The sequence below is a fragment of the Dreissena polymorpha genome, chromosome 5 (assembly GCF_020536995.1).
Source record: "Dreissena polymorpha isolate Duluth1 chromosome 5, UMN_Dpol_1.0, whole genome shotgun sequence".
NCBI classification, from domain to species: domain Eukaryota; kingdom Metazoa; phylum Mollusca; class Bivalvia; order Myida; family Dreissenidae; genus Dreissena; species Dreissena polymorpha.
The window spans coordinates 11,086,943-11,111,395 of NC_068359.1; the positions used below are offsets into that span (position 1 = coordinate 11,086,943).

The window sequence follows — 24,453 nt, forward strand, 5'->3', positions numbered from 1 at the left end:
TATAATATTTAATATAAGTTATACATTTACGAGTAGTCATCAATACTAAGAGACAAACTATAATAAATATTACCATTTCCGAATCGTTGGCCTGCGAAGAAGCGCAGATGAAAGCTGAAATATAAGAACACAAGTGGATACAAAGGCCAATCTAACAAAAGAGTTAAACTTTAGTTGCATCCGTAGGAGAGCATTCATCACTTATAGGTCATGTATACGTGGCAAGGGGCGAATGACTTATTGCATAACAATAAGACACAAAACAAAAAACGATGACGAAAATAAACACCATGGAATAACATTGGAGTCACCGCCATGGGCAGGTTGATACCGGTCATAGCATTGGGGGTTAAACACTTGTTTAAACAACTTGTGGTATAAATGTACATGCATATAAATTGATGTATGTGATATTAATATATTAAAATTGTTACATTTAGTAGTCAAAAATACATAGTTTAATTTTCTATGTAGTTTCTATGAATTTAAAAGAATAAAATCCGGCAGAGGATTGGATAAACATGAACGTACCTTTCTTCTTTAAATAAACTTTGACGCATGCGATTCCAGTTATTGTCAGGGCAGCAAGAAGAAGTACAATTGCAAATATTAATGAAGAACTATTTGTTGCGCCTTTATCCAAGTGGATTTCTTAAATGCAAGTTGTACACTGTTATGAGACCTTTTACTAGAAAACGATAATATTATGGCTTATAATAACTTTATTGGATTATTCTTAGTACTTTGAGAAAACATATTTAACAGTTTTTGACCGCGAATTGTGCATGGCGTATATAGTTCGTATTTGTACTTTATAGCGCACCATTTAATAATATGTAAATAAAAAGTACGCACAAACATAACGCTTGCAAAGAACGTGAATACTATGTGCCTGTAGTATTCTCGGCCAATACAGTTACATTAGTAGTGGTATCTGCTGCATCCAAAATGTGTGCAATAACGTCAATACTGATAAAGATGATTGGGTTGTATGTTTCACAACAGATATATGTTCCAAAGGATTCATTCAGACTGTTTATATGCAAAACTCCTCCAATGCCTGTGTAAGACAGATTGTATGTGTTATGTAAACTTGGTTTCAATATAGTACATGCTTTCTTAGTCACATTCTGCAAGTATTACTGTGGCGTTTGCTTTATTGCTGATGAATTTAAAAGTAAAATCCGCATTGGACGAGCACTCTATGGATTTATCCTTCAATACGCCTAACACGATATGCCCATTTTTTTCTGAAAGACGTGGCTCTAAAATTAAATGAAGAAAATTGCAACAATAACCGAACAAGAATATTTCAAGTAGGTGTGTTTAGACTTCGGTCAGCATTATAATATCAAGTAAAATATTCCTTTATTTTTCTTATTTTCGATATACATGGTGTGATTATTAACGTAAGCAAAAAAATAATGTCAAACTTGGTCGCATTCAAATTTAATTCAATAACAATCTCTACAAGTACACTGTTCAGTTCTACAGTTTTATCCAAACATAATTCAGTACGTAACATGATGACAAACTAACAACTGTTGATATCCTTTCATGTCTTTTTGTAATAAAAATTTACGTACCAGAAGCTTTGGTTGGAACACTATAACTATGTCCGTTTGTGGCTGTATATTGCGATGCTGTTATATCCGTGCTTACTAAATTCTTAGGAATATACGTTTCATAGCATTGATAAGTTCCACTTGTTTCTTCGTCTAGATCTCTTATTACCAGGATACCACCACGTCCAGTGTACGAAATAGTGTATACATGTGTATACAAAGATGCCAATAACACACATGACTTTCTGTTAATAATATCACATTCTGCAATGGTCAGAAACTTCTTTAACAAGTTGCTTTACAATTTGAAAGTGAGATCGGTGTTTGAGGCAGATTCAATTGACATTTCCTTTCTTCGAACGACTTACATGTTTCCGATAATGGTAGTACATTCTGAAATAGTATGACACACATGTGATTTGCACTACTTCAGTTATTGTGTGAGTGTGTTTGCTGGTGATAAACACTCTCGTATTTGTGGTTAATTGAATATTGACGAGCATAAGTTAATTTCATAAGTGCTTAGATATGTAAAATGTATTTAATGTATAAGAAACATTTGAACCAAAATAACATAACTTTTCCGAGCATTGAAAGAAAAGTTTGATATGCATGTGGTTTACCCAATGTAAGGAAAGTCACGAGTCCGAAATTCACGGGCCACATCATCTGAGAATGTATGAAACCTGCATATTTTTATCACAGCTTTTCTTTAAACGAAACAATAATCTTAAATATAGAGTATATTTTTATAAATAACGACACTGACCTAAACATACGTATAAATCACTAATGCGCTATTTCGCCGTGGCTGTATTACCCAGCTTTTCACCTTAAACGACTTTTACTAAACGCCAACAGACACGCATGAATATTTTCGAATACGTCATAGGTTGAAACCAATGAATTTTGGCTACATCACTGTGTCTGTGCTCAGCGCAAAGGATGTAGCACTGTTCAGTGTAAGGAATTCCAGAGTACTCTCTGTTTGTTCAAACGACACAAATTGTGGCCAAGTTAAAATTACGCGTTTAAATCCATCTCAAAAAAAATCAGGGCCAGTATTCGTTAACTAAATCGTTCGGGGAATATATAATTTACTATCGATAAACACAGTTTTTTATTTCAAGATGAGAAAACAAACGTTACCGAAATACTTTTAGCGTCACGATAAGAGGAAACTCGTTCAATAATCCAACCACAATGTTTGCCGTACTCGGTCAGCAAGCTGGAAATCGTCCCTGAACGCCTGGATAGGCTGCCCTTATATACAAGTTTGTTATTTTGAATTCAATTTTGTATCGAAAAGTATTGTGCTAAAATGTGCCATTTACAATTCGCAATGGGTTTTTTAATGACCCTCGTCTAATTCTATATGCGCCCATCATATTTATAGCTCAATAAGGCTGCGCATCTCTTAGTCTGGACAGGAGATACATAATGAGACCATAACACATTGAGTGATTTTATAGCATCGCCTCTGACCAGACTGCGCAAATGCACATGTTGGGTGAAAGATACGCTAGCCGAAACGCATAAGACCCATTTTCTCATGACGCGGCTATGAAAGTGGGATTTAAATGTGTCGAAAGAAAACTGCGTTTAAATCAAATATTAACATATGATATGTTTCGATAGTGAAGCAATATACTCGTAATAAGGCATGTGAGGACACCTATGATGTGCACTTCCGTAGTATAATTTTTATCTACTTACACTTATTTGTGGTTTGACAATTGTAACACGCATTTCATGCGATGAATATGCGACTTACAAGTAAAAACAAGATATGTGTTTTTCAGAAACACTATGTCCCCTTTTGCGCCGGTATGAAGCTATATATTTGACCTTTGGCCTTGAAGGATGACCTTGACCGCGTCCTTTCACCACTCAAAATGTGCAGCTCCATGAGATACACATGCATGCCAAATATCAAGTTGCTATCTTCAATATTGCAAAAGGTATTGCAAAATGATAAAGTTTGACCAAACAAACACACAAACAAACAAACAAACAAACCAACAGACAGTGCAAAAACAATATGTCCCCCACTATAGTGGTTGGGGAAATAAAAACACAATAGTTAAACTTTTGTTTTCAATTTATTTATTTAAAAACGTAAATTGCAAACTCTATTTCAAAGTACGCATTTACGGCGACTACCTTTTTAAAAGATATGTTATATTTAGTTGTCTTTTAATATTCGGTTTTAGCGATTATAAAGCATTTTGATGTTGTATACAGTATATCTGTAGTAATTGGTTAACTCATGTTCAACGTTTTATAAATTGAGAACTGTGAATATAAACAAGCTTAACCTTCAACTATTGCGTTGTTAACACTCGTAAATACAACAGATCGCCGCTATATGTTGAGAACAAAAGAACGTTTCCCAGGAATATAAAACTTAACTCCGCTGTAGAAGCATGAACGAGGTTACGAAACATAAAACTCTTGTTATATTTTTTTTTATTATTCGGTTTTAGCGGTTATGAAGCATTTTTGTTGTTGTCTATCGTATCCCTGAAATTATTGTTGAACACATGCTCAACGTTTTATAAACTGAAAATATAAACAAGCGTAACCTTATACTATTGCGTTGTTTTCCCGAATCTATTAATAGCCTCAGATTATGAATGACCTGTACTACGCCATTAAGACGATGCAGATGGTAGGATATTTTAACCATTCAAAAACAATCTCTTCCGTTGAAGAACTCAAAAATCAAACCAATGCTCGCTTTCGATAAGGAAAACACATGTCTGCTTCTTGAATCTAAAAGTCATGCTGTTCCTTCTCGATAACTCTGACAGCTCGAACTATGATTATATTTCCATTAATATCTTTGAAAATAAAAGCGTTCTTTTAATAAAGGTAAGGAGTGTCTTAAAGTTGAATAAAATATAATTATTTACTAGTAATAACCGTGACTCAAATTACTTCGTGTAAGTACAAACCATGCGAAATATTAGCACACGGAGCAATCAGGTCATGTTTCAGTTTGAAGGTATTATGGCAATAAAAAACAACTACATTCCTTCTGCAATGTCATGTTTAGTTTGTTTTTCATAAAACATCGCTTTATTGAAACTCATTTATAGGTGCATCGATACAATGTAATCCAAAAGTAAACATTTGATATAAGACTGTACACTCGTACTGTTCCAAGCATAAGCTTCCTATTTTTCAAAGCGGTAGTAGCCTACTGTTCCGAAAATAAGCTACTTTACGTTGTGAACATTGGCTGCCTACGGTTACAAACTTTAGCTTCAAGCCTACCAACTGTTCAACCATTAGCTGCCTACTTTTCCAACCATTGGCTCCCTACAGAACCAAACAGTATCTACTTACTCTTCTTACCATTAACTTCTTACTGTATCAAACAATTACTGCCTATTGTTTTAAATATTAGTTACCGTCTGCTCCAAAACATTATCTTCCAACTGTTCGAAGCATTAATTACCTACTGATCCGAACATTGGATGCCTACTGCCCCAAATATTATAGTCTTCCTCTTCAAACATAATTTTCCGTCTGTTTAATCAGTAGATACCTACTGTTCCAAAAATTAGCCACTTACTCTCCAAATACAAGCTGCCTAATGTTCCAATGTATTTGAAGAGTTTCGGTTATATGTTATTATATATATATTTTTAATATATATATATATATTGTACAGTGGCAGTAATATATCCTTCTATGCCCCTTGTAATTTAGCCGTCATGAATATAAATTAGTTATATACATATTTTATGATTATCTGAGTACTTTTATGTACAAGATGTTGAATGGTACCTGCTACAGTTATGCCGGCTTGCTCAGTTTGCAGAATGCTTGGCTAGAAATCAAAGGATTAATGTGTGTTGTTATAAGTCTACGACAATTCTCGTCCTACCTCTGAGTCAAGTAGATCAGACGTCTTATACTTTTAGAACTTGTTAACCAGCTAGACCAGAAAAAGTGCCAGTAAGTTGACTGAACCCATTGAAATTAAATATTGTTGTAAACATCGAGAACAACAAAACAAACAAACATTATTTCTATGCTATTAAAATCTTTATAAATAGACATTTAAGACACATATTGTACATAGTGTTTGTGTCAATTTCCTGTTTAAAACAAGAGATGTATTTGTCAGAAACTTTAACAAATAAAATTAATAACAAAGTTTATCATTTAAATAGTGTTTATCTATTGTTGGGAAGTTCCTACTTTTGATTTATGTTTATACCCGAGTGTCCACAATTTATCAGAAAAAAACTGATTTGTTTGGTGCTTAAACTTCATTCTAACATCAGTAAACGGTGAATACAACATTGAATATGTCATCATACCCCTATTTATTAAAAGATATGTATTAAAAACTACTATACTACGACTACGACTACTACTACTACGACGACGACGACGACGACGACGACGACGACGACGACGACGACGACACAGACTACGATACGACGACGACGACGATACCACGACGACCACGATTACTATACGAGACGACGACGAGACGACGACGACTACTAGACGAGACGAACTACTACGACACACTACTACTACGACGACAACAAGACAAAGACTACTACTACGACTACGACAACACTACACACACGACACATACAACTACTACTACGACTACTACTACTACTACTACTACTACTACTACACTACTACTACTACTACTACACTACTACTACTACTACTACACTACTACTACTACTACTACTACAACTACTACTACTACTACTTCTACTACTACAACAACTATTACTACTACTTCTACTACTACTACTACTGCAGCCTTGCCTGAGATATTACAAAAAGATCAGGCAGTAATCTGTTATTCTCTATTTTCATGTGCAGTTTCAAGAACATTATAAGATAATTACAATTTGTATATATGAGCATATAATGAGGTTGAAGCTGCATGAGAAAATCAATCGTCAAAGCCTTTTATTATTTTTTGCTCGTCCATTTAATTGATTCGTTTAAACAACTACGTATTGAAAATATACATCTCCGGGACAAAATAAAAAGTCACGTTTGAGCGTAATGTATGATTATCAAACTTCAACATTCATACTTATGTTTAAGTATACATGTACAATCACCGTCATCACAGTTGATAATATTGTCGATTATAATTGCATAATTTATCTTCAGATCTTAAATGGTACTAAGTGTGTGCTTATGCTAGCATGTGAAACATTACAATAAGAGTACGAGCGTAGTATATAAACATATATAACACATTTGGTAGCCCTAGGCCCAATTGTTATGGACAGGAAGATTTTTAAAGTTTGCACAAAAGAGGCTTTATATAAGCATATGTTCAGTTTTGTGACCCCCGGGGCAGGGTCAAATTTGAGCCCAGGGGAATAATTTGAACAAATTTGGTAGAGGACTATTAGATGTCACAACATATTAAATTTAGTATCCCTAGGCTCTATAATTATGAACAAGAAGATTTTTAAAGTTTGTACAAAATAGGCCTTATTTAGGCATATGTTCATTTTTGTGACCCCCGGGACAGGGTCAAATTTGACCCCAGGGGCATAATTTAAAAAACTTGGTAGAAAACTTAAAGATTTTAATACATACCAATTTTGGTAGAAATAGGCCCAATGGTTATGGACAAAAAGATTTATAAAGTTTGCACAAAAAAGCACCAATATAAGCATATGTTCAATTTTGTGACTCCTGGGAAACATTCAAATTTGATCACAGGGACTTAATTTGAACAAACTTGGTAGAGGAGTATTAGATGTCACTACATACCAAAGTTGGTAGCCCTATGCCATACGATTATGGACAAAAAGATTTTTAAAGTTTGCACAAAATAGGTTTTATTTAAGCGCATGTTCATTTTTGTGACCCCCGGGGCAGGGTCAAATTTGACCTGAGGGGCATTATTTGAACAAACTAAGTAGAGAACTATTAGATGTCACTACATAACGAATTTGGTAGCCCTAGACCCTACGATTATGGACGAGAAGATGTTTAAAGTTGGCACAAAATAGGATTTATATAAGCATATGTTCATTTTTGTGATCCCCAGGTCAGGGTGAAATTTTACCCCAGGGGCATAATTTGAACAAACTATGTAGAGAACTATTAAAAGTCACTACATACCAAATGTGGTAGCACTAGGTCCAATGATTGTGGACAAGTAGATTAGAAATAGGCTTTATATAAGCATATGTTCAATATACTGACCCCCGGGCGGAGTCAAATTTGACCCCAGGGGAATAATCCGAACAAATTTGAAAGAGATTCACCCCAGGAACATTTGTGAGAAGTTTTATCAGAATTGGACATGCAGTTTAGGAGAAGAAGATGTTTAAAGAAAAAGTTAACGCACGCACGGACGCACGCACGCACGACGGAAACAGGACCATGACATAAACCCCGCTGGCGTCTGGCCTGTGGAGCTAAAAATAAAATATAAAAGCTAATGTTTTTCTTCAGCTTGACTAAATGGTGTAATGTTACCTATTGCCGTTATGTGTCTCAAATTGTTGATCCCCGATATACAAGTATGTCTGAGAACGTCAAGAATTATTCTAAATGATGCTTGTTCCCAAGATGTTTGCCTTGTCTTTAAAACCATAACGAGATAATTATGTATTGGATTCTAGCCTGGTCATGGTCAAAGTTGACATAACAAGTGAATATTTTATACAGATCAAAGAAGGAATTTATATAAAAATCCACCAATTTTATATGTACTTCTATTACCTATGTTGATAAAAACACAATTCAACCAACCCCGTCAGTGTGTCACAGCAACAAATAATTCAGTCATTTCAAGATCTCAATCTGGTTTTATTAAAGGACGATACATTGGTGAAAATGTACGTCTGATACAAGAATGCATAAATTACTTCAACCAATCAAACAATGCTGGCCTCATCTTCTTTGCAGACTTTGAAAAGGCTTCCGATTCACTAGACCATTCGTTCATGTTCTCTTGCTTAGAAAATATGAATTTCGGTGAAAGTCTAATAAAATGGGTAAAACTATTTTATACCGATATTAACAGTATAATAATTAACAATGGCTTCTTGTCAAACAGTGTTAACATCGAACGAGGGGTACGACAAGGATGTCCCCTCTCATCCTCACTATTTATTATATGCATCGAGTATCTATCACACTATATCCAATCAAATGAACATATAAATGGAATATCGTTAGAACCTGACGAAGAAATTAAACAGTCCCTATTTGCTGACGACGCAACTTATTTTTTAAATAACAGTATTGACTCATTCAATAATCTTATAGAATCACTTACCCTTTTTGGAATGGCATCGGGTCTTAAACTTAACACAAGTGAATGCACTGTGCTACGAGTAGGTAAATTTAAACAAAGTAATATTCAACTTAAAAAAGAAATGAAATTCCACTGGACATCAGATGAAGCAACAACGTTAGGAATAACCTTTACAAACAATGAAAATGAAACCATTCTAAAAAACATACTGCCTAAATTACAAAAATTTAAAAATTGTTTAAAATCATGGCAGCATCGTAAACTTACGCTAATCGGAAAAAACACAGTGTTAAAAACGTTTGCACTCCCTAAATTAATTTATACACTAACAGTTCTCCCAAACCCACCAAATGATATTATTAAAGATATACAATCAGAAATATTTAATTTCATATGGGACGGTAAACCTGATACAATTAAGCGAACTCAGTTAATTCAATCTGTAGAAAATGGAGGTATCCAATTAACGGACATCGACTCATTCTTGAATGCAATCAAATGCAGCTGGGTTAAAAGATATCTAGATAATACCAATACAAGTAAATGGGAATTATTCTACCAGGAAATCCTAAAAAAATATGGTGACTCCTTACTTTTTGAATGTAACATCAGCAATACCATTTTGCATGAAATTGCAAACGAAAACATATTTCTGTCTCATGTCTTATCGGCATGGACTAATGTTACTCATAATCTAGAAACCCAAATCACCAGTAAAACTATTTTATGGAATAAAGACATAACTTTAAACAATAAGACCTTTTTCTATAAACATTGGTTTGAAAAAAACATTAAATATGTCGACCAATTGTACGATTACAGAATAAAAGACTTCTACTCTTTTGAGAATATATGTTATATATACGGAATACCTTCGGGCAATTTCCTAATGTATTACACATTAATTAAAAGCATACCCATACATATTAAATCTACAATTAATACAAAAGACACACCATGTACTCAAACATCATTCACAGAAAACATACTTGCAAAACAAAACAAAACAAACAAAATATTTTACAAACTACAAATTAAACACCCTGCAGAAAACTCCAAGATTCAAAATAAATGGCAAAGCCTTCTTCGAGAACACGAATTTAATTGGAAACAAATATTTATCATGCCATATAAAACAACTATTGATAGCACACTGAGAAATTTTCAATATAAATATGTCCATAGAATCATAGCTACAAATAAATACCTTTTTAAGTGCAACCTATCCAACACAAGTTTATGTGATATATGCAGCGAACACATTGAAACAATAGAACACCTTTTCTGGGAGTGCAAACATATTCAAATTCTATGGAACCAGTTAACAACATTTCTAGAGAACCAACAATTAAAATTAAAACTGTCTCTCTTAAATATCAGTTTCGGTGTGAATAATTTTAAAATACCAGAAATTAATAAGACTGTGAACATTATCAGATTAATGAAATATTTTATATTTAGCTTCAAATACATAAAACAAATACCTACTTTCAACTGTTTTATAAACTATTTAAAACTAAAGATCCAAATTGAAAAAGAAATAGCCCTCAACAACGATAAACTTCATATTTTTGAACAAAAATGGAAACGCATAAACTTTCATAACCCAGTCCAGTTGTCTTCTACCTAACTCTAGTAATAACAGCATACACCACATGCAACCAAAGCAAAAGAAAACAGTATATCCTAGCATATCATGTATAATATGTGTTTGACATTATTACTGTTGTATTATACCACTTTTGTTCTTGCTTATGCACATATTTACATTGTTTGTTTAATATTGAATAAAAAAAACTAAAAAAAACAAACAAACAAATAATTCAAAACTAAGTATTTTTTTTCTTTTTATAAGATTTGTTCCTAAGACATACATAGCCTTTTAACTTGAACAATTACAGCTAAGACTGCAGTACTTGATTTTGTAATGGATGATTGAACTTCATTTAATCACTCAAATTCAAATTTTTTACAAATCGCATGTCCAAAGTTCCTAAATAAAATATCTGTAAACAAATTTCATTACAAAAACAAGAATATCAGTGAAACTGATGGTTGCTCCCCAATGATGCGCTTTGTCAATCTATGTGTTAATAACCACCTAAAATATCTATTATTAGCCTCTGTGACCTTAACCTTGACCCCAGTGACCTCAAACCTCATCAAAAGCTAGAGGTCCATGCAAGGTACCTACATGCCAAATATGTAAGAGATTGGTAAAGTATTGAAGGTGCTATGAGAAACTGTAACAAAAGTGTGACGGAAAAATCTATTATAAGCTTCAGTGACCTTGACCTTGACCCCAGTGACCTCAAACCTCATCAAAAGGTAGAGGTCCATGCAAGGTACCTACATGCCAAATATGAAAGAGATCGGTAAAGTATTGAAGGTGCAATGAGAAACGGTAACAAAAGTGTAACGGAAGGTAGGAAGTAAGGAAGGAACTTCAAACTGGCAACTATATGCTCCCCGAAAATTTTCGGGGAGCATAAAAACTAAGATTAAAAAAATAACGTTACAATGTATTGGACACTAAAAGAAAAAGTGCCAGTTCAATGAGTATGTGGTTTGGTTTTTAGCAACGATTGTACAGTACAGTAGCGCGCAGTAATTGCTATTTATAGAATGCTGTATATGCAGGCTCAATAAAATAGGTGTTTTTTTCATAATGTTGAAAAATAATACATACTGTTAATGACAGGAAATTATTAATAGGGCTCTTTTTTTATCTTCAGTTCCAGAGTTTTTCTGTAGAGAATCTACTCATAACTGTGTTTCAACAACTTATTCTTATAATTATGTCATTTGTAATTCCCAAATGTACCCAACAGTAATTGTGGACGTGAAATCATTGTTGTATTTTGCATTCCCTAAAATTAACAAATAAGCACCAGTCTATTGGACATTGAATTCTCCTGCTGCAAAAGTATCTAAACATTCAAGGTCAAAAGTGCACCAGTCTATTGACATTGAATTCTCCTGCTGCATGTTTATCTAAACATTTTAGGTCAAAAGAGCACCAGTCTATTGGACATTGAATTCTCCTGCTGCATAATTATCTAAACATTTGAGGTCAAAAGAGCACCAGTCTATTGGACATTGAATTCTCCTGCTGCATAATTATCTAAACATTTTAGGTCAAAAGAGCACCAGTCTATTGGACATTGAATTCTCCTGCTGCATAATTATCTAAACATTTGAGGTCAAAAGAGCACCAGTCTATTGGACATTGAATTCTCCTGCTGCATAATTATCTAAACATTTTAGGTCAAAAGAGCACCAGTCTATTGGACATTGAATTCTCCTGCTGCATAATTATCTAAACATTCTACGTCAAAAGAGCACCAGTCTATTGGAAATTGAATTCTCCTTCTGCATACTTATCTAAACATTTTAGGTCAAAAGAGCACCAGTCTATTGGGCATTGAATTTTCCTGCTGCATAATTATCTAAACAGTCTTGGTCAAAATTTATCTTAGTGAGCAATGCTAACAAGAAAAACATTATTTCTTCTGGAAAAAAAAACCAACAACATGTATTCAACGATTTAAAACCAGACATGTCTGCTCCAGACAAAACTGTCTAATAAGTTAATTACTTTTTTTATGAAAACAGATGACAAAATGCAAGCAGTCAAGCTTTGCCAAGCAGTCCAGGATTTATGATTCCAAAAACTAATCACAGACTTCCCAGCATATATTTATGATGGCAATTGGAATAGTAAATCAGCTAATGCTCATTTAAAACAAAACATTGTTAATCATTTAAAATAAACATTTCAGATTTCAGAATGACTGACCATAAAGCCTTGCAAAGATATTGAATAAATTCACCATCAAATTGTCATTCATGCCTCATTTAGTGATACAATATAATCAATAATCAAACACTATGATAGCGTTTTGCCCTACAGTCGCTGGCTGAAAGTAATGATGAAACATGGAATATCTCTTGCTAACCGATTAACTAATGTCAGTTTATGAGAAATGAGAGGAAGGGTGGCTTTAGCACAAAAGGTTACACTTCACTCTACACTCTGTCAGTCATTTGACACTCATACATGGGTATATTGGCTTTTCATTCCCAGAGTATCGATATCAAACAAGATTAATTGATGACTTCATATGACAAAGATCGAGTTTCATATCTTCCAGAGAAATATCAAATTGGTTACATTTATCATATTTCTGACATTTTTTTCTATGAACTCAAAATCTGTGTAGCATAACAATGTTCTAAAATTGCCTGTTTGATGCACTTTCCATATCGATTTTGATAGAGTGTGTTTGTGGCTTCCCAAGCAGAATATTCATACTGTTATTTCAGATATAAGCTTTTACACCATGCCACTTTAAGTTGCAGCTATAGACTTCTTATTGATTTCTTAACAAAAAATGCCCTTGGTGCATATTTATTTGCACGTTCACAGTGAAGTTATGTGTATCTACTCCAATTAAGTCATTATGAGATTGCTTGTAGAACACAATAACTATCGATAGATGACAGACTACAAGCTACATCAAACAATGCTTTGTTTCATTGATGTGTTTCATATTGCTTTCATATTTGGTATGCATGTGTATCTAGACAACACCTATCCAAGCGCACACAATTTTTTACCCCTATGACCTTGAACTTGGGGTCAGTTTTCAGGTTTCGAAATCTGCGACTTCAATTCGAAAAAGGCTCATAACTACTGTGTCCCATCAGATATTGCTTTCATATTTGGTATGCATGTGTATCTGGACAAGACCTTTCCATGCGCATATAATTGTTTACCCATGTGACCTTGACCTTGAACTCAGGCCAGTTTTCAGGTTTTGAAATCTGCGACCGCGATTCGAAAAAGGCTCATACCTACTGTGTCCCTTTAGATATTGCTCTCATATTTGGTGTGCATGTGTATCTGGACAAGACCTTTCCATGCGCATATAATTGTTTACCCCTGTGACCTGACCTTGAACTCGGGCCAGTTTTCAGGTTTTGAAATCTGCGACCGCGATTCGAAAAAGGCTCATAACTACTGTGTCCCTTTAGATATTGCTTTCATATTTGGTATGCATGTGTATCTAGACATAGCCTATCTATGCGCTCACAATGTTTTACCCTTATGACCTTGACCTTTCACTTGGGGTCAGTTTTCAGGTTTCGTAATCGGCGACGGTGATTCGAAAAAGGCTCATATCTACTGTTTCCCATCAGATATTGCTTTCATATTTGGTATGCATCTGTATCTGGACAACACCTTTCCATGGGCATAACAAATTTTTACCCCTGTGACCTTGACCGTGAACTTAGGGCCAGTTTTCAGGTTTTGAAATCTGCGACCGCGAAACGAAAAAGGCTATTAACTTCTGTGTCACTTCAGATATTGCTTTAATATTTGATATGCATGTGTATCTGGACAATACCTTTCCATGCGCATACATTTTTTGACCCCTGTGACCTTGACCTTGAACTTGAGGTCAGCGTTCAGGTTTGGAAATCTGCGACCGCGATTCGAAAAAAGGCTCATACCTGCTGTGTCCCTTCAGATATTGCTTTCATATTTGGTATGCATGTGTATCACAACAAGACCTTTCCATGCGCATGAACTGTTTTACATAGCTGCACATTTTGATTGGTGAAAGGTCAAGGTCATCCCATACGGTCAAAGGTCACATATATGGCTTCAAAGCAGCGCACTAGTTGGCATTGTGTTTCTGACAAACACATCTCTTGTTATAGTCTTGCTTGTGTTCATCTAGTAATAACGTAATTATCCCCACGCCGCATGTTTGACCCAAGGGCGCCCAAGAGTTGGTAATGGGGCCATGCATAATTGAGATTGACAGTATTGTCAAAAGAGATGTTCAGTATCAATTCGACGTAAATGGGTGTAGAAATTAAGAAGTCAATGTAAAATAACCAAAAAAGGAGTGAAAATCTCTGACCCGGCCCCACCCCAACCTCCATAACTTTTGACCCAAGGGTCAGATCAAAATTCAAAATAGTTCACTGAGGCACATACGGTATGCTCATAGCTACCATGTGTGTGAGTTTTAAGGTTCTAGTGCTAATAGTGTAGGAGGCGATTGACACATGCATGCCAAATATCAACTTGCTATCTTCAATAATGCAAAAGTTATTGCAAAGCTTTAACCAAGGTTAAAGTTTTGGGACACACAATGAATGAATGAATGACAGACGGACAGGCCAAAAACAATATGCCCCCGATCTTTCGATCTGGGGGCATAAAAGGAATATGATATACAATGAATATGATATACAATGAAGACAAGCGAACACAAACGTCTCATTAAAATGCAAATCACAAGCCAGTGACTGGATACTTAGCTCACATGTCTCATTGAAATTAATGTTCCCAATTTTCGCACACAAAAAAAGACCAATTTAGCTTCAAAATATATTACCTTTGAAAACCTATTAAAGATATGCCTTGAGAATTTCTTTTTATCAAACATCTTAAATCTTAGCTGGGAGATGATTTTGTTTACAAAGTAGCATAAGGAAACAAATGTACCTATGTCAACCAGATAGACTGTTTTTTAATAAATGTAATACCATTAAAAAAATCCTTAATAATTCTAATACAACTATATAATGTTAGAATCCAAATATAAAACATCTAGGCTTAAGTGGGCTTAAAACTATAAAAAAAAACTATTTTTAGAAAAAAATGACGTTACCATAGTATTGCATCGGGCCTTCAACAGTTGTATCATACAGTTTTAATAACACGTTTTATTACTAGACAAAATATTTACCCGTCACAAATGAATGGATTGAATCATTTCATAAGTCCAAATCAGTTCAAGGTAAAGGTAAAAGCAATTTTGAATGATATAAGGAGATTGGTTACGGCGGTTAAATGCAACAACTGTATTATTGTCTAATAAGTTAAGCAATAGGTTTTGTTGATAGACAAAGAATAAAACATTCTACATCTGTCATCAATTAAAACATGGATTATTAACATGAAGTACGTATCGAGTCTGAATTTAGAAAGAATCTTCAATTATACAATCTAAGAAATAATATGTTAACTGTTATCATTATTAATCACCATTCATGTAAGTACATGCAAGATAAAAAAGTAACTTACATATATAGGAATCATATAAAGAATATCAGTCATGTATTTATTTCTAATTTAGCCAAAGTTTAATATGAGCCTTGTTCTGGGAAAACTAGACTTAATACAAGTGTCGTCTCAAATCAGCCTGTGCAGTCTGCACAAGCTAATCTGTTACAGCAATTCCCGTCTAGACTGGATTACAAAGGAAGTCTCTTCTTAGCAAAAGTCCAGTTTAGGCGGAAAGTGTCGTACCTGATTAACCTGCGCGTCAGCTCATCAGGGACAACACTTTAGGCAAATGCGTTAAACCCCATTTTACCAGAGCAAGGCTCGTTTTTTTATTTCAAATATTAAGCGCATGCAGTGGACCCAAGTTCAACATAAGGATAATTACTTGATGGAAGTTTTTCATAATTATAGAAGACGGGATGCAGGAAGTTCGACTCATGGGCCTCAGAGGGGTCACCGGTGGCCCGGTTGAGTCTGATGATGTCGTTTCAAGGCCCGGAAAACGAGGCCCCATACTGCATGTTTAGGACGATTATCCGGCCCGCGTCATGACCGGACGACTCTGGGAGTTCGTTGATCAGAGTGATTGGGAACTCCTCTAAATATATGTACGTGTCATTCCTAGAGAACAGAAGTGCACTTTGATACAAACATTAAACAAACATATGCAGTCTTTTCAGTTGTTATGCTGTTTGCTACTCATCAGTATCTTAGGGTTTGAAATGAAGCCTTTCAAACTTGAATATATTAAGAAAGGACTTGAATTTGATTTTCTTAAGGACTACAAATGCGTCAAAGTTTGTAAAGGGTATATATCGTGAACATCTTGTAATCCAAATTATTTAAAAGGCTAATTAATACAATCATTAAACAAACATAATTATCAGGACCATGTTGTTTGCACATTGTTTTTTTTAAATTATGAAATGAATTATTCGTCAGGATTATCATACCAACTTAATCCTGAAGAGTAAAGATGTTGGTTTCAGAATTTTCAATAGTATTTCAGTTAAAAGTCAGATTTCCATCATACAATGTTCCTAGGAAAGCTGATTTTACCACTACTAAGTCCATATGAAGCCAATGTATGAAAATGTCATTAATGGAGCACCAAAATATGGTAAAGGCCCTTTTATTTCGTTATTAAGCCAAACTTTTATATACATTCAAATAAAACATGCATGCCCGCCATATGGGCTGTCAGTTGTAGTGGCAGCCATTGTGTAAATACGTTTTTTGTCACTGTGACCTTAACCTTTGACCTAGTGACCTGAAATTTAATAAAGGTCATCTGCCAGTCATGATCAATATACCTATTAAGTTTCATGACCCTAGGCCTAATTTTTCTTGAGTTATCATCAGGAAACCATTTAACTGTTTTGAGTCACTGTAACCTAGACCTTTGACCTAGTGACCTGAAAATAATAGGGGTCATCTGCCAGTCATGATCAATGTACCTATGAAGTTTCATGATCCTAGGCGTAAGCATTCTTGAGTTATCATTCGGAAACCATTTTACTATTTCAAGTCACTGTGACCTTGACCTTTTACCTAGTAACCTGAAAATCAATAGGGGTAATATGCCAGTCATGATCAATGTATTCTTGAGTTATCATCCGGAAACCATTTAACTATTTCGAGTCACTGTGACCTTGACCTTTGACCTAGTGACCTGAAAATCAATAGGGGTCATCTGCCAGTCATGATCAATGTATGACATCACCGAGTATAGAGAACATCTGATAGATGTCAGAAGCCTCGTTGATGAGCTTGAGGATGTGGGTCAGCAGTTGGGACGAGGGGGCGCTGGTATGGGGCCAGGGGACACGGTGGTATCGCCACTCCAGCAGATGGAATAAGGCACGAGCTGAGAACACAAAGGATCAAATGTGGTGGATATGGGATCACCATTACAATCAGAGCTGCATTTCCGGAAAACTGGGCTTTCATTTTGTAATTTACCTAAAATAGAGTTTTCAAAAATCAAAAACATAAAAGCAGAAAGTATTATTCCTGATTAGCCTGTGCATGCATCAAACCCAATTTTTCCAGAATGCAGTATTCATGAATTTGAGGATGTGGGCCAGAAGTTGTGAGGTGGGGTGGGCGCTGGTATGGTGCCAAGGAACGCTGTGGTTTTGCTGCACAAGCAGACCAAAATAGGGATCAGCTGCAAGCATGGACAAAAAAGTCAATTACTTTGGGCTTTATGCATGTGGGTAAAGTGTTGTCCAAGATTATCCCCCTGTCTGCATGAAGAAAAAAAGTATTCTTGAATAAATGTACGTGGTGGATATGGAGTCAGCCTAAAAATCAGAGACTCGTTCAGGGAAAACAAGGCTTAATGATTGTGTGTAAAGTGTTGTCCAAAAGTGTAGTCTGCAGAGGGTAATCAGAGACAAAACTTTTCACCTTAACTGAATTTCTCCAAAAAAGAGTATAGATTTACACGTATATGGAAATATGATAAAAAAAGAAAGCGTTGCTTCTGAGTAGCCTGTGTTCACTGCACAGGTTCATCTGGTATGAAACTTTACACACATGATGCATTTAGCCCAGTTTTCCCAGAATGAGGCTCATTCAAAAATCCTACCCTGATCCCTAAGCAGGGCATTATACATAAAACCAGAAAATACAAGCAATGTAAGAATGTGAACTGTTTATTAATGCGGCAAAAAACAAAAGCTTTAGGTTTCCCACATTTGCTTTTAGCTTTTTGCATACCAAAGTAGACATTTTTTGCTATCATTATATGTGTCTGTTATGGAAATTTATGCATTAAGAAAATTATCAACAAATCAATGTCCAACTAATAAAACAAGAGCACCGCATAACGGGTGCCACGCTCGGCTGCGAAAGCTTGTCAGAAATTTTATTCTAATTGTTTTAGAGGTCACAGTGAACTTGACCTTTGACCTAGTGTCCCAAAATGGGTGTGGTGTGTAGAAGTCATTAAGGTGCATCTACATATGATGTTTCAAAGTTGTAGGTGGAAGCACTTTGATTTTAGAGGCAATGTCAAGGTTTTTGTTAAAGTTTGATATTAGAGGTCACAGTGAACTTGACCTTTGACCTAGTGACCCATAAATGGGTGTGGCGTGTAGAACTCATCAAGGTGCATCTACATATGAAGTTTCAAAGTTGTAGGTGGAAGCACTTTGATTTTAGAGGCAATGTTAAGTTTTTTATTAAAGTTTTATATTAGAGGTCACAGTGACCTTGGCCTTTGACCTAGTGACCAAAAAATGGGTGTGGCATGTAGAACTCATTAAGGTGCAACCACCTATATAGTTTCAAAGTTGTAGGTGGAAGCACTTTGATTTTAGAGCCTATGCTAAAGTTTGATATTAGAGGTCATAGTGACCTTGACCTTTGACCTAGTGACCCAAAAATGGATGTGGCGTGTAGAACTCATCAAGGTGCATCTACATATGAAGTTTCAAAGTGGTAGGTGGAAGCACTTTGATTTAAGAGCCAATGTTAAGGTTTTCGCACGACGCCTACGGCGGACGGCGGACAAGCTAGTTTTGACAATAGCTCGAGTTTTCTCCGAAAACAGCCTCGCTAAAAACAAGAGAAAATAACCATATAGTCAGTGAGTTTTGTCAAACCATTATCTAATTATCTAAGGCATTTTTTTTCCTGTTTTTAAATAGAGTTGTTCACAGGTTGGCAAAATGACAATTTTCAAAAATAATTGTCATAGATTCAACCTAGAATGTATACATTATGTTTAAACAAGAATGTATACATTATGTTTTAACTCTTTCAGTGCTGGAACCGAATGTTGAAGGCCTTTGCAAACAGAACGTGGCGTCTCATCAGGATCTATGGCAAACTGTTTGCTATTCTGATAGTATGATTTGAAAAAATTTCGAAGAAAATGCTAATTTTAGAAATTCAGCAGACGACATTTTAGCAGACGACAAAATTCCCAGCATGAAAAGGGTTAACATGCAAAATAACACTCCTGACTAATAAATTCCTTTAAACATTGGTTCATTAATGGATAATCACGATTTTAAATTGTTAAAATCAGTGTTTGTTACACTTCATTGATAATTTGGAAACTACGTTGAGTATTTAGATAGTGTTTATGTTTCTAAAGCTGGATGGCACACTGGTAATGTGTTAGCTTTTGCTTATAGGACTGGTTCTTCACAGTAAATATACTACATTAGCAGCGTTCTGATATAACTGGGCTTAATGTATGAGCGTAGTGTTGTCCCAGATTAGCCAGTTGACAGTCAAAAAATATTTCGCCTAAACAGGATTTTTGCTAATAAGAGAAATTTAAACAAAAATTTCTATAACAAATCAAATTTTCATCCATAAGTAGCCTTTGGAATCTGTGCAATCTAGGACAAGACTTCACCCACATGCATTAAGCCCGGTTTTCCAAAACAAGGTTCAAATGTTGTATATACAAACTAAATGCTTTCACATTAATAAATAAGTTTTAACTAAACACTGTATAAAAGTACCTGAGTATCGGAAGCCGTGAATGAAGCCCCCCGCTGACTTGCGGAAGTCCAGCGAATGAGATGCAGTTCCAGCAATGAACATGCCGGGGTGTTCCACTGACTCGACGTTGCAGTTGATGTAAGCATATTTCTTGGCGCGACCCTTTGGCCTGCTTATTGTCATTTAGCTGGGTGGGGGAGATGGATATAACGAGTTTTATCCAACTGAGCAATCTATGAACCAAAGCCTTCATGTATAGATTTTCATATATTAAATTACCTAGTGAAACAAATTTCTGAAAATCAATATTTCCAAAATAACACATTAATAGTATATTTTTCATTTAACATGCAGAAAATGCAGCTATGACATAAACATAAGGTATTCTAAAAATGTTGCAATAAAATATTATAGTTTAAATAGACATGCAACCATACTTGTCTTGGGTAAATACTCCAATTTATCATTTGATAATTTAAATGAGCCTTTATATTCTGGAAATACTGAGCTACATGCATTTGTGTAAAGTGTCATCACAGACTAGCCTTTGCAAACAGCACTTTCCACATAAATAGGATTTTCGTTTAGAAGAAACTACCTTTGAACAATAAATTCCATAAAAGCAAAATCTTTCATCACTGATTATAATGTTTCCCTACCAAAATGAGACTTAAATAATAAGTCGCACCTCTTTTCCACTCACCCATTAAATATATCCGTATCAAAAACAAATCCAAGGCATCTGATGATCTTATCGTAAGGCTCGCGCATCGAAAAGTCCATCTCCTCGTGCGAGCTATTTTCACCATCTTTTACAGCGAGAATTAACTGCCCCTTGTCATTCTTAATAAGCCCCATCTCATCAATAGACGCCTCCAGGACCCCATCCAGTGACTTCAGCTGATAGGTGTCCAACAACCCATTGTTAACAGCCCTGAAAGGTAAAGGGCAAGGTCGAGAAAACTGTTTTAAGAACTTGACTGAACTGAACTGAAACTTGCTTGTTGTTGTAGTGATGAATACATCCCCACCCCCTGAGCCACAACTTTAAAATAATGTTGTGATACCAGTTCCATAAAAAAATGAAAATTGAAAGTGAAGGCTCGCGCATCGCAAAGTTATCGAAGTCCATCTCCTCATGTGAGCTAGTGTCACCATCTTTTACAGCAAGAATTAACTGCCCCTTGTCATTCTTGATAAGCCCCATCTCATCAATAGACGTCTCCAGGACCCCGTCCAGTGACTTCAGCTGATAGGTGTCCAACAACTCATTGTTTACAGCCCTGAAAGGTAAAGGGCAAGGTCGAGCAAACTGTTTTAAGAACTTGACTGAACTGAACTGAAACTTGCTTGTGGTGGTAGTGATGAATACACCTCCCTCCTTGCATCACCACATGACAGTTAAGTTGTGATACCAATTCCATACAAATTTGAAATTTGAACATAGATTATAAAAATATGGTATGTATCCAACTACTAATTAGTTATGGCCCTTAAAGATAAAAGCTGCTTTGTTATGCCTCTTGATTAAAAATAAGCCTTTTTATGGGAAAAAACGCGCTTAAGGCTTGTGAGTATTGGTGCAGATTAGCTTTATGTGCAGTCCATACTGGCTTATCTGAGAAAAAAACTTTAATTTACCTTACCTTACTTTACCTTAATTTCATTTAGTGTTTGTATATAAAACTCTACATCATATAGAATGGATGAAAATTTAACCAATTAATTATTCTGTGCTTTTATATTCAGCACATATAATGCTGGTTTACCTTCTGAACAAAATTTTAAAGGGACTGTCAACCACGACGACGAAGAAAAGAAAAGTTCTAAAATACCGTCTTTTTACAATTATTAGTTTATATTGATTAAAATATCACGACTGGTATATTACATTACTTGAAAAAATTCATATTTCCAGTATATTTGTAATACAATTTTACTGGGTATGTCTACCAGGTAACTACCAGCTAATTGTAAATAACACATGCAGATTGATCATAATCGTCACGTGGTAAACCCATGAATGAAAAGTGTGCATGCGTAGTGAATTCTATATATTTTATATATAAATTATCAATATAATTGCGTTATTTATTGAGTGTATATTGTTATGTCACCTATTTTGGCGATGTACTTTCGATTTCACATCGCAAAATTTTATTACCGATTTTACTGAAAAAATGAAAAATTAACAACTTTTTTAAAGTAATGTATTATACCAGTCGTGATATTTCACTCAAAATAAACTAATAATTGTACAAAAATTCTGTATTTTATAACTTTTCTTTTCTTCTTCGTCGTGGTTGACAGTCCCTTTAAGGTCAATGCATATTTAACAGTTAATTATTGGCAAATTTATTGTTACTTATTGGTTGAACTTGCTTGAGCCACAATATAACTATTACACATGTGAAAAAAATCAGACAAGAAAAAAATGACTTATCATGAAAGTGCCCGATATTGAGTATGATTACCTTAATTGTATCACCTACCTTCAATAATTAGTGTCATCTTACAGTAGATCTTTTGATTCAGATTTTAGCTAACTGATAATTATGACCATTATGCAGGAGGCAAAATTACCATATGAGTGTGTTCTGGGAAAAGCTGGGCTTAATTCATCTAAGTCATTAAGTGTCATCCCTGTTTAGGATGTGCGCTTAACACAGGCTGATCAGGGACAGCACTGCATAAAGTGTCGTCCTATATAAGTCTGTGCAGTCTGCACAGGCTAATCAGGGACAACACTTTCAGTTTTCATGGAATTATTTGTTTAGATAAAGTCTCTGCCAAATGAAAATCCAGTTAAGGAGAAAAGTGTCGGCCCTGATAAGCATGTGCACATCACAGGCAAATCTTGGACAAAACTCAATGCAAATGAGCCATGCTTTGTGAAAATTGGGTTAAATGCATTTGTGTAAAGTGCTGTCTCAGATTAAAGGGGCCTTTTCACGTTTCAGTAAATTGACAAAACAAAACAACAATTGTTTCCGATTCCTAAATTTTCGTTGTAGTTATGATATTTGTGAGAAAACAGTAAAACGTTCTGAACATTTACCATGCTCTTAAATATCCATTATATGCATCTTTTGTCAATTTAAAAACCTGAAAATTATAAAGCGTTGCAACGCGAAACGATTATATATTTTATCGAATTTTGTTGTTCTCGTTATATTTTGCGATACTACGAATTTGGCATCTATATAGTATAAAATTCATTTAATTGTATAAGCGTGGATGGCCGAGTGGTCTAAGTGATAGACTTTTACTCCAGGGGTCAAAGGTTCGAGCCCAGGTGAGGGTTACTTTTTTCTTTCTGTATTTTTATTCTTGTTTTTTACTGGAGCTTTTTAGATCCAGTGTTTATATTTATCAATATAAAGCAATGACAAACGTCAATACAGGCCAAAGTCTGTGAAAAGGCCCCTTAAACATGTGCAGTCGGCACAGGCTATTCAAGGATGACACCATCCAGCTAAACTGGATTTTTGCTAAGAAGAAACTTTCTGTAAACAAAAAATACCATAAAAGCGGAAAGTGCCGTCCCTGATTAGCCTGTACGGACTTCATAGGCTCATCTGGGAAGACACTTTATGCACATGCATTAAACCACTGTTTCACAGAGCAAAAAGCATATGCATTAAGCCACGTTTTCGCAGAATGAGACTCATGAACTAAGAATGGCCACATAGACATCAATATATACCTCCTGCATCATTAGATGTCGGGCGGATAAAAGGATTCAAATTTCAATGGAATAATCTAATATGATTAAATTCATATTATCAACAGTTTTTTCTTCTATAAAAGCAACTTCTGGAATATGCTCACACCCATCGTCCAATATATTTTTCCTGAGACACTAATAAAGCTCTTTCAAAGGAGATAAAATACCAATAGTTAATGGATAGTTTTAGTATGGACAGGAAATTACATGTACTGACCGTAATAATATTCTTTTAGCTCTTTTGTCAGATACAGATCTCCTTGATTTGAAATGATTAATGATCAAGTCAAACTGTGTCTGTAAATGTCAATTTCAGTTTTCAGACGGATCCTAA

At 35.0% G+C, this 24,453-nt stretch overlaps 1 pseudogene; it reads right to left on the reverse strand.

Moving 5' to 3' along the window:
• Positions 1-16,269: 16,269 nt before the first annotated feature.
• Positions 16,270-24,453, reverse strand: part of LOC127881398 (FAD-dependent oxidoreductase domain-containing protein 2-like) — a 31,752-nt pseudogene continuing 23,568 nt past the window's right edge.